At 41.6% G+C, this 11667-nt stretch overlaps 1 protein-coding gene and 1 pseudogene across 4 annotated transcripts in view; both read left to right on the forward strand.

The window, feature by feature from the left end:
* The window catches only part of LOC102502931 (toll-like receptor 13), a 58017-nt gene that overhangs the window by 3661 nt on the left and 42689 nt on the right, over positions 1 to 11667 (forward strand). For 3 of the 4 annotated variants that reach the window (XM_027771969.1, XM_027771971.1, XM_006148781.3), the window contains exon 1: positions 1079 to 1465. The exons of the other annotated variant lie outside the window; for it this stretch is intronic. The gene's annotated coding sequence lies outside the window, so the exon portion shown is untranslated. Of the gene's footprint in view, positions 1 to 1078; positions 1466 to 11667 lie in introns of those variants that run through there. 4 annotated transcript variants of the gene reach the window in all.
* On the forward strand, positions 5908 to 6716 carry LOC102498881 (malignant T-cell-amplified sequence 1-like; annotated as a pseudogene).

Consider the following 11667-nt stretch of genomic DNA (forward strand, 5'->3'; position numbering starts at 1 on the left):
GTGGTTGCTGCTAATTCTTTTTTTTGGGGGGGGGAGGAGATTTTTTTGGCGGGGAGGAGAGATTTTCACTATAGGGCGCGTGCGCTCGCCAGTCAGACAGAGAGAGACAGAGAGATAGAAAGTGAGAAATCACCCCCCAGGGGGGATGGCCATGCCACAATCCCTTCTCCTCCATTCTCTTCTCAGGATCTTGGGCACACACGCACACTCGCCCGGCGTGAGTTTTAAGCCACCGGGTCCGGGACGCGAACCGCGGTCGACTACGTGGGAGTCCAGCAACATAGCCATTACACTAACTGCTGGATCCCAAGAGATATTTTTACTATAAGGCACATGCACTTACCAGAGAGGTGGAGAGAGACAGAGAGACAAAAATCACTCCTTCCCCCCACGGGGGATGGCCATGCCACAATCCCGTTTCCTTCATTCTCCTTTCAAGATTTTGGGCATGCACACAAACACGCCTAACATGAGTTTTAAGCTGCCAGGTTTGAGACTCAAACTGCGGTTGACTACATAGGAGTCTAGCGATATAACCATTACGCCATCTGCTGGTCCTATCCAATTGTTTCTTTCTTTTTTAATTCTTCTTTTTTTAAAACATTATCAATCGCTATACATTGTTTGGGTTGTAAAGAGAATTTACCGAACAAGAAATACTTCTCAGTTCAGTTGAGAATACTCTACATATTATCTTCAACAGGTAATAAACCATTTCTGTGTCCCACAAATGTCATGCCTATTTTTTCTCCTGCTTTCCTTCTCTATACTCTTCCTACACTCCCCTCCCCCCCTCCCCCAATTGTTTCTTGATAGCATGGTGGCTTCAGAATTCAGTCTCTTCACTAGCTTCTCTTGGCTATCATTTTAGGAGAAAAAACAAATTCTGTACCTCAGACCAAAGTAAATGCAGGACAGCATGGAAAAATCTCTTCAAATAGGCAGCCAAGCTGTGGTAAAATGAGGGGTCAGAAGGGAAGGAAGCAGGGTCAGATGGCCTGATCACAAGGCTTGAACACAGCTGGGACTTGTATGAAGAGGAAGCACTCTAGATTCAGGAAGCAAAAGGGGAAGATAGGCTGCTCCCCACCATTCCACTTGTGAAATTGAATGGAAGTGCTCCCAACACAGGGCTTGAACCCAGCTGAGAAACCACAAGAACTCCTTGGGAGCAAGAAATCTACAGGAATTTTGTGCTGGGAAGAACATGAACTCTCACCGGAAATCTGTCTGCTTTTGCATCAGACGTCAAGCAGAATCTGTGCATTTCTAAAGTACCTCTCCCAGTGCAAAAAAGATGAGATCTGAAGAGAAGAAATGTTTTGTGTTTCGGTCACATGTCCTAATTGCTTAGAGTAGTCATTTTGAGGTTTTAAAGATTCCCAAGAGGGAAGGTCCTTATTTTAGAGAAAATTTGACTCTGGAAAGATGAACAACAGGATCGTGTAGCAAGGGCTTCTTACAGGTATGTCTGTCATTTTCCTTAACTCTTAATTGCACTAGCAATGTGTTGAAAGAATTATGGGGAAAAGTCGTTGATTTTCCAGAATGGCACCAAGAAAGAGACAGCATTACTAGAGACTGAGGGATCAAGAAAATAATTTTTATTCAAAATAATTCACTTTAGAAATTCTTTTACAAACAGTGGTATTACATGGAGGTGAGGTAGCATTCATTTCCATATTTCTCGACAAGCACATGCTTTCTGCTGCTTATATCTTTCTACCCATACCTAATGACTTAAGCTGCTCTTAAGGGTTCGAGATTCCCCATGTATGTTCTAAAATGGGTGCTGCTATAACTATTGGGCAGAATCTGCAAATTATTATAGTGCATAAAAATACATTCTCATGCTCAGTCTAATAAGCTCTTTTCAGCTAGCATATGTGAATTTAGAGTTAATTTTCATTCTGGCTACTGCAATGCTTTGGCAGAATCTGCAAATTATTATAGTGCATAAAAATACATTCTCATGCTCAGTCTAATAAGCTCTTTTCAGCTAGCATATGTGAATTTAGAGTTAATTTTCATTCTGGCTACTGTAATGCTTTGAGTTTTATTTTTATTTATTTATTTATTTATTTATTTTTTTGAGAGTTTTTTTTTTTTTTCTATAGGGCACGTGCACTCGCCAGACAGACAGAGAGAGACAGAGAGACAGAAAGCGAGAAATCACCCCCCAGAGGGGATGGCCACGCTGCAATCCCTCTCCTCCATTCTCCTCTTGGGATCTTGGGCATGCACGCACACGCGCCCAGCGTGGGTTTTAAGCCACCGGGTCCGGGACGCGAACTGCAGTCGACTACGTGGGAGCCCAGCGACATAGCCATTACACTAACTGCTGGTTCCCGTTTTTGTTTTTAAGATGTTTAAAAATGCATTCACAACACAGTGCATGTGCATGTGAGAGAGAGACAGAGAGAGAGAAAGAGAGAAGCCCCTTCCACAGGATCTGGTCACACCACTATCCCTTCCTTCAATTTTCCAACCCATTGTCAGATCTTGGATACTTGTGTGTATAGTTGGCATGTTTCAGGCTGACCAGGTCCAGGATTAAAAACATGGTCATCAAGTGAGATCAGGCTTCTCTTGAGCAGTGCATAACTGTTGTGACACAGAGTCAGTCCTGTACTGGTTCTTAACTGGGTTTTCCATACCCCAGATGAGCCAGGAGCAAGGATTTAGAAGAAAGGGGTAAAATTCTAGGTAGAACTCTGTGCTCATATTAGGTACAGTATATGCAGTAGCCTTTGGGGAGCAGGCATTAAGCTCTGTACCCTCTCTCCTGAGGGGTAAACACGTGGATTCTAGGTCAAGTGGCCTGGATTTAAACTCAGTCTTAATTCTACTTACTAGCTGAGGGCAAAAGCATGCTAACTCTCTGGGCTTCCTTTTCTCTTCTATAAAACTTCATGGAAAATTATATGACAGGACTGTAAATTGGAAAGTGCTAAGTAATTCTGATGTATCTTTTCTGGGCATCAAGACCCAAAGACCCTTCAAACTAGAGCATGGACTCTGGATCACCTCATTTCTCATCTCCCCCATCCCCACGCTAATGTTCACATGATAGCCATGCCAAGAAACTTGCAATGGTAGAAATGGAAAAGCATCTACTTCTCCCAATTCCACCAAGAAACCTAGATTTTTTTTTTAAAGAATGATTTTTTTAAAATTTAACTTTCTTTCTCTCTCTCTTTCTCTTAATTTGACCAGAGAGGGACAGAGAAAGAGAGAGAAAAAGTGAGAAAGCAAGCTGCCAGGTCTAGGACTTGAACTGTGGTTGGCCATGTGGAAGTCCAAGTGCCCTTAACCACCATGCCACCTGTCGGCCCCCAAAACCTAAATTTCTTTTTTCTTTTTGGAGAGATTTTTGCTATAGGGCATATGTACTAGCCAGAAAGATGGAGAGACAGAAAGTGAGAAATCACCCCCTAGGGGGAGTGGCCACGCCGCAATCCCTTCTCCTTCATTCTCCTCTCGGGATCTTGGGCACGCATGCACATGTGCCCGGCGTGAGTTTAAGCCACCGGGTCCAGGACTTGAACTGTGGTTGGCCATGTGGAAGTCCAAGTGCCCTTAACCACCATGCCACCTGCTGGCCCCTGAAGCCCTGTTTTTCTTTTCTTTTCTCCCTCCCTCCCTCCCTTCCTTCCTTCCTTCCTTCCTTCCTTCCTTTCTTTCTCTTCATCCTTTCTTTTCCTTTTCTTTCTTTCTTTCTTTCTTTCTTTCTTTCTTTCTTTCTTTCCTTCTTTCTTTTTCTTTCTTTCTTTCCTTTTCTTTCTCTTTCTTCTTCTTACTTTCTCTTCCTTTTCCTTCTCTTTCTTTCTTAATCTTTCTTTTTTATCTTTCTTATTTTTTTACATTCAATTACTATATATATATTTACAATATACAAAATGAATTTTCCTAGCATGAACACACTGTATATTAGTCCACTCAAGTTATCAACAGATAATTTTCCATTTTTCCCTTAAACTTTCTGCTTCTTCCTTTTTCCTCTTGATTCCTTCCCTCTCATCCTCCCCTATTTCCTACCCTCATTCCACACCATCTCTAGTATCCACAGTTGCTCTCTATGGTTTTATACCTTCCAATCTTTCAGTTTCTGCCATAGAGTGCAGACATTTAGTACATATTAGGTGAAGCTCTGTTTTTAAATGATCGTTGCAGGATTTCTTCCCACATTTTAGGCTTCCAACAGTCCCTTAGTCCTTGTCTTTTTTTATCAGCTTAGCAATGTCTTTAAATGATGCAGGTATAAGCAATAGGATTATAGGTCTTGGAAAAGAGATTCACTACCCAGCAGGTGGCTTGTGTGTGTGTATCACCATTTGCCTGGCCTAGGTGACCATGAGGAGGCTGTGAGCTGATTGTTTTCTTTTTATTTATTTTTATTTTATTTTATTTTATTTTTTTTCGCTATAGGGCGCGTGCACTCGCCAGACAGACAGCTAGAGACATAGAGACAGAAAGTGAGAAATCACCCCCCAGGGGGGATGGTCACGCCGCAATCCCTTCTCCTCCATTCTCCTCTTGGGATCTTGGGCACGCATGCACACGCGCCCGGCATGAGTTCTAAGCCACTGGGTCCAGGACGTGAACCGTGGTCGACTACGTGGGAATCCAGCAACATAGCCATTACGCTAACTGCTGGTTCCCGAGCTGATTGTTTTCTGTAATGACACACAGAGTAGAGTGTGACTCAGTAAGGGTTAGGGCTGGCTCCTGTTTCCCCAGAAGTGATTTGGTACAGGAGCAAGCTGAGGGGGAGGCCATGGAATTGTTTGAAATCAAGGCCACATTCAGGTTATGCCAGTTGTACATGGAGTGTGGGCCCTGGAATCAGGAATATTAATATTACCTGGAAACTTAATAAAAGTTCAAATTCTCAGGCCTCTCTCCAGACCAAGTGAATCTAAGACTTCAGGGGTGGGGTCCAGTAATTCATGGCTTAAGAAGCCTTCCAGGTGACTCTGATTCACAATGTTTGAGAACTACTTGGTTAGAGATTTAGTTCTCAACCTGGGCTGCACACCGAGGTGTTTGTTTAAAACACTGAATCTGGGTTGGGGCCCAAGATCCCTAGGTGGTTCTGTGCTCAGGCAGAATTGAGAACAAATGCATTTTCTACTTAAGGACAAGTTACTCAGGACAATTTTGTCATGGTCATTCTATCTCCTTGTCAGGATTATGAGTTGGAGTTTGAGGATTTGATGGAGTTTCCTGGCCTAGGACCTGGCTTTGAGATGGAACTGAAACCCAGCTTGAGAATAGTGCCAGCACTTCTTGGTCAAGAAGCTAGAGTCTGTCTGTTAGCTCTCCCTCTCTCTCCTCCTCTAAAGGTCTAGAAGCAGCAGTTGGTGTCCCCTGTACAGGGCCTAGAGAAGAGTTTCTGAAGGAACAGTAAATGGAGAATGGTGGTTGCCAAAGTATACCTACTATAGCTCCTGAAGCTTCTCTACTCTAAACTACATATCTCTAGTTCTTTCAATTCCTTCAGTATCTCCCAATTATTCCCCAATTCCACTAGACCCATGGTCTAGAACTTTGGGCTGAGTGTACTTTTGCTTTCGTTTCTCCATTTTAGATGTCAAACGGATGCCTATTGTTGCCCAAAGTGTGAAGAGGCAGGCAGTGAGAGAAGGACCAATGAGGACAGACTATCCTCAAATGGTAGTGTAAAAGAGACACAAGATAGTAAAGCCATCTCCATTACACAGTGATTTTTTTTGTGTGTGGGAATCACAGATGATATGGAGTCACATTATTAGAGATAGTTAAGAACTGAAGTTGGGAAGTCAGCCTTTCTTTGGGCTATATTTTGTCTAAGCTTTTTAAAACTTCATCTCTGGATTTCAAAATATAAGTGGACAAAATTAAGGGGGCAGCTATTAACTTTGGATCATGTTCAAGAAATTTGACGAAGAAAATGTGCCCAAGCTAGCAGGTGGCATGGTGATTGAGGCACTGGATTCCTACATAGCCAATCATGGTTCGAGTCCTGGATCCCATGGTTTGAAAATCATGCTGGGCATGTGTATATGCATGCCCAAAATGGAGGAGAAGGGATTACAGAATGGCCATCACCCTGGTGTGGGGAAGTATTTCTTGTTGTCCCTCTCTCTGTCTCTCCAGTGACAGTATGGGCCCTATAACAAAAACGTAAAAACCAAAAAAAAAAAAAATGTCCAACTGCATTCAGTTGAAAACCTCAGTTATTAAGGATATTAAGAACCAATTGATAGAGCCATTTCCAGGTATTGAACCATGGCTTAATCAAATCATGCCTAAGAAAGATCCTGTCAAATAGTCTGATGTCATAAAACTATAGAAATACTTATAGTAAATGTAGAATTACTATTTTTTAGACAAAGAGAAGGGCCTTATTTTTTCTTTTAATCTAACCCTAAGGTTGCTTTGCAAATAGTCTTTTATCCTGCCACATTAGTAGGTTGATAAAGGTGCCATCAAATTTCTACTCAGTGGAGCAAATATCTTGTGTGCAGGCTTAACAGCTTCTGGAGTTAAGCTTTACTTTGCTATGATAGATACCACTGTTGCAATCATGGTATCAGGAAAACAGCATGCTCTATGTGTGTGTTGGAGTCATGAAGGTGTCTGCAGAGGGTACTAAGAAAGTCAACAAAGGAATTGGCTTTGAAAGAGTCTGTCATTTAAATGATGGGTCATGGCATAAGAAGATACATAAATGAGCCTCTGAAGGAATGCAGTTGGGCTAAATACGGATATTATGCTGTACCTGTGTTTGTGTCTGTGTATGACAGTATGAAGACAATGCCTCTGTGATTATGGTTAGAGGTTTTTTTTTTTTTCCACTGGGTGCATCTGCTTGCTGGAGAGACAGAAAAAGAGACAGTGAGAAATTACTCCCCCCCCCCAGGGGGGATGACCATGCTCCATTCTCCTCTTGGGATTTTGGGCACACATGCACATGTGACTGGAGTGAGTTCCAAGCCACTAGGTCTGTGACTCAAACCGCCATCGGCCATGCAGGAGTCTAGTACCCCAACAACTATGCCACTTGCTGGCCCTATTAATATATTTTTGATAAGTCATTATATAGTTCTTACTTAGTGCTTGGTGCTGTTCTAAGTACTTGATACATGTTAACTCAATCTTCAAAAACAACTTTATGTAGTGGATATAATTATTATCCCCATTTTACAGATTAAGTAATTGAGGCTCTTAGAGGTAATAATATTTGTCCAAGGCTACAAAGTCAAAAAGTGGCAGAGGCCCAGCCATGGTGGCCCAGGTTGTAGGACATCACTACATGATACTGAAGCCATATGGGAGGCCCAGGTTCAAACCTTGAGTCGACTTGAACATACCTGGCAGGCCAGAAGACTTAGGGAGGGTTCATGCTGTGGCAAGACCCTGCCAAGGGTATGTGTTTCTCTTTCACTCTAAATAAATAAATAAAATAAACTTTAAAGAAAGCAGCAGAGTCAGGAGTTAAACCTTGGCAGTCTAGCTCCAGACCCCATATTCTCAGCCACTTACTGTGTTGCCTTTCCAGATTGCAATCAGAATCCAAAAACCATCCACTTAGTCAGAAAGGCTATTAATGGCCTTTTAGTCTAACTTTTCAACCAATGGAGGAATCCTCTCTGTGTCTTCCCTGCCCTGCTTGAACATTTTCAGTGTCAAGAGCCTGGTGTCTCAAAGGCAGATCATTCCAATATGCATAATCTCTGCTCATTAGGAAGAAGGTTATCTTTAAAGCGAATTGGGGTGAAAAAAAGTAAAAAAAGGAATCAGCTGGATTCACATGTAGTCGACCACGGTTGGAGTTCTAGACACGGTGGCTTAAACTCATGCTGGGCGCGTGTGCATGCATGCCCAAGATCCCAAGAGGAGAATGGAGAAGGTATTGTGGTGTGGCCATCCCCCCGGGGGCGATCTCTTGCTTTCTGTCTCTCTGTCTCTCTGTCTCTCTCTAGTGAGCACAGAGCCCTATAGCAAAAACCTCTCCAAATAAATAAATAAATAAATAAATAAATAAATAAATAAAAATAAAGTGAATTGGGGAAGAAAATCAACTCAGTTCATGTTTGCTGAGCTCATATTATGTTCAAACCACTCTATTCGGTATATACAAAGATAAGGAATATATGGTCCCTGTTCCTTACAGACTCTTAAGAGAAACAAATATGTAGGACCGGCAGGTACTGTGTTGGATGAGGCATTGTACTCCCACATGGTCAACAGCAGTTTGAGTCCCAGACCTGGTAGGTTGCTTTCTCACTTTCCCATTATCTCTCTTTGTCTCTCTCTGGTCAAATCTTAAAAAAATGGGGCCAGTAGGTGGCATGGTGGTTAGGATGCTGGACTTCCACATGGCCAACTGTGGTTCAAGTCCTGGACCTGGTGGCTTGCTTTCTCACTTTCCCTCTCTCTCTTTCTCTCTGGCTCTTTCTGGTGAGCACACATGCCCTAAGCAAACTAAACAATATCAACAATAACAATAATAATAAATAAAAATAAACAAACAATTCTTTAAAACATTTTAAAAATGATAAATAAAATGAAATAAGTGATTCTTTTTTAAAAAAGGAGAAGCAGATATGCATACAATTCCTACTAGATATGGCAGAATGTGGTACATGCTATAACAGAAATACAGAGATGAATTGCAGGAGTACAAAAGAAAGTGAAATTAATTCCGAAGAGGAGAGTTCAGGGAAGGCATTACAAAGGCAGTAACAACTCAGATCTCTCATGAAGCTTGAGAATGATGTTGGCAAGCACAGCTCAGGCAGAAAGTCAGGAAGAAAACATCCTATTGCCATGGACGTGTCCTCTTTCTCATGGCCACAATTCCACTTACAACAAATGGCCAGCAGCATGTGGTGAGTCCAGCTTCCTCCTTCTTATCTCTCAGAGCTGTTTTGTTTTTCATGTGGTATTTGAGAGTACAGGCTTTGACTTTGGATCCCAGCTCTGCAATTTATTACCAAGGCCATATCATGACTGTCATAGGCCCAAGGCATTTTTACCTTCATAGGCTTTTTCCTCTTTAAAAAACAAACAAACAAACAATACAGAAAATTAGATTTTGCAGTTCCACTAGTATACAGACAAATATATTAATATTATGTATTAAAATATTTCCTTCAATCTAAATGTTCATTTTATCTTCTGCTTTTTTTTTTTTTTGAGAGGTTTTCGCTATAGGGCGCGTGCGCTCGCCAGTCAGACAGAGAGAGACATAGAGACAGAAAGTGAGAAATCACCCCCCGGGGGGATGGTCACGCTGCAATCCCGTCTCCTCCATTCTCCTCTCGGGATCATGGGCACACATGCACACGCGCCTGGCGTGAGTTTTAAGCCACCGGGACCGGGACGCGAACCGTGGTCAACTACGTGGGAGTCCAGCGACATAGCCATTACACCAACTGCTGGTTCCCTTATCTTCTACTTTTAAACAGAAGCAAAACATTCTTATGGGCCCCTGAAAGTATTGTGGTCCTGTGCCTATCATGTCTAATGGAAAAGTCATTCCTGTTCATTATCTTTATACTTTGGGTTGCATACTTAAACTCTCAGAAATTCAGATTTCCCATTCAAAAAGTGGGGCTATCATGCCTATATCATAGGGCTGCAATAAGGATTAAGTGAAATCAGGTATAATGAACACGAGTGCACAATAAAGGGCACTAATAAGTATTAGCTGTGCATGCTTAAGGCAACTATATAACTTTTCATCCAAACTAGAATAGTTTTGAGAGTGAAAGAGGGATTAATAATTAGATGAAATAGTAGAGCAACAGGCATAAATCAGAACACAATGGTCACTCTCTATACATGACTTGCTTTCCAGAATTCCCCCCTTGCTTGTCACCTTCCTTTAGATACTCATTTCACTTTGGCATGCTTTCAACAGAGATACTTTCATTTGAAATAGGATGAACAGAAAATATGAGAAATCTTCAAAAGTTCAGGGACATGCATATTATGAGAAAATTATGCATGGTTTTCAATTTTTGGCATCAAAATAAGATCATACTTTAATTCTATTTTCCACAAAATTTTGACATCCCCTTGTATGGTAAACAGACCAATTCTAGGTATGATCTGACCAGGGACAGAATATTTCAAAAAAAAAATCCAAGAGGGCCAGCAAGTGGTGTGGCGGTTAAGGTGCTGAACATGGCCAACCACAGTTTGAGTCCTGGATCTGGTGGCTTGGTTTCTCACTTTCCTTCTCCTTCTCTCTTTCTCTGTCTCTGGTAGGTGCATGTGCCCTGTAGCAAATTTAAAAAAATACTAATAAATACAATTAAATAAATAATTCTAAAAAAATGAATCCAATATTTTATTGCCCACTGAATGGCATCTTTTTTTCCCCCTTTGCCTCCTGAGAAGCTGAGACTACAAACATGTGCCACCATGCCCAACTTTTCGGGGTAAGCTGGGAATCGAATTTGGGCCTCCTATGTGACCTCAGCCAGCCCGGTAGCAATATCAACCAGTGTGCACTGTCACACTAGGCCCGAACAAAAATCTTTAGTTCTTTACAATTTTTTCAAGATTGTCAGCAATGGGACCAGCAGGTGGCATGGTGGTTAAGGTGCTGGACTCCCACATAGCTGACTATAGTTAGAGTCCCAGACTTGGCAGATTGAAAATCATGCCAAGCATGTATATGTGTGTGCCCAAAATTCTGAGAGGAAAATGGAGGTGAAGATATTATGGTATAGCCATCCCCCTGGGGAATTTTATTCCCTCTGGGGTGTGATTTATCACTTTCTCTCTCTCTGTCTCTCTCTGATGAGTGTACATGCCCTATGATAAAAACCTAAAATCAAAACCAAAAGATTTCCAGCAGTAAAGTTGTTCAAAGTTATTATGTATAAAGTCCTTTAATGTCTTGGAATGGTATCAATCTAGATGTGGAAACTTCATCTCCTATTACATTCTGTTTGTTTATTCATATATTACAATGCTTCCATGTAGCATAACTTCCTTGTGTATGTGAATTCACCTTTCCATAAATTATTGCTCTAGGGCAGGGACCGTACCTTACATACCTTGCTGATGAGAGCATCATCTAGCATAGTAGCTGAAACAAAGTAAGTACTCAACAAAGGTGTATAGAATGAATTAATAAATGAACACATGAATTTCAAACAGTTATATAGTCTCTTACCAACACCTCAACCATCTTGGCATTTGGCTCCTTCATAGTCATATTTATTCTATCCTCTCCAACTTGAAAACATTGGTTATTGTTTTAATTTGGAAGCTATCAATAAAATATAGCTAAGTAGTTTGGTTTTCCTTTGTTATCTTTTTGCCTTATCCAGGGTGACCAGATGTTGCAGCCTGCTCCAACTAAATTAATGCTGTTATTTTTGGTGCCTCCTTTCACTCTCCAAAGTGTCCTGATTTTGTTGATAAATTATGTATAGTTGTCCTTCCCTCCTCTTCCTCTTATTCCTTCCTCATTTTTGCTATAAGGCATGTGTACTTGCCAGAGAGACACAGAGAGAGAGAAAAAAATGAGAAATCATCCCCCAGAGGGGATGGCCATGCTTCAGTCCCTTCTCTTATTCTCTCAGGATTTGGGGCATGCACATGCACACACACACACACACACACACACACACACACACAAACACACCTGGCGTGAGTGTCACG

The sequence above is a fragment of the Tupaia chinensis genome, unplaced genomic scaffold (assembly GCF_000334495.1).
Source record: "Tupaia chinensis unplaced genomic scaffold, TupChi_1.0 Scaffold000243_1, whole genome shotgun sequence".
Lineage (NCBI taxonomy): Eukaryota > Metazoa > Chordata > Mammalia > Scandentia > Tupaiidae > Tupaia > Tupaia belangeri.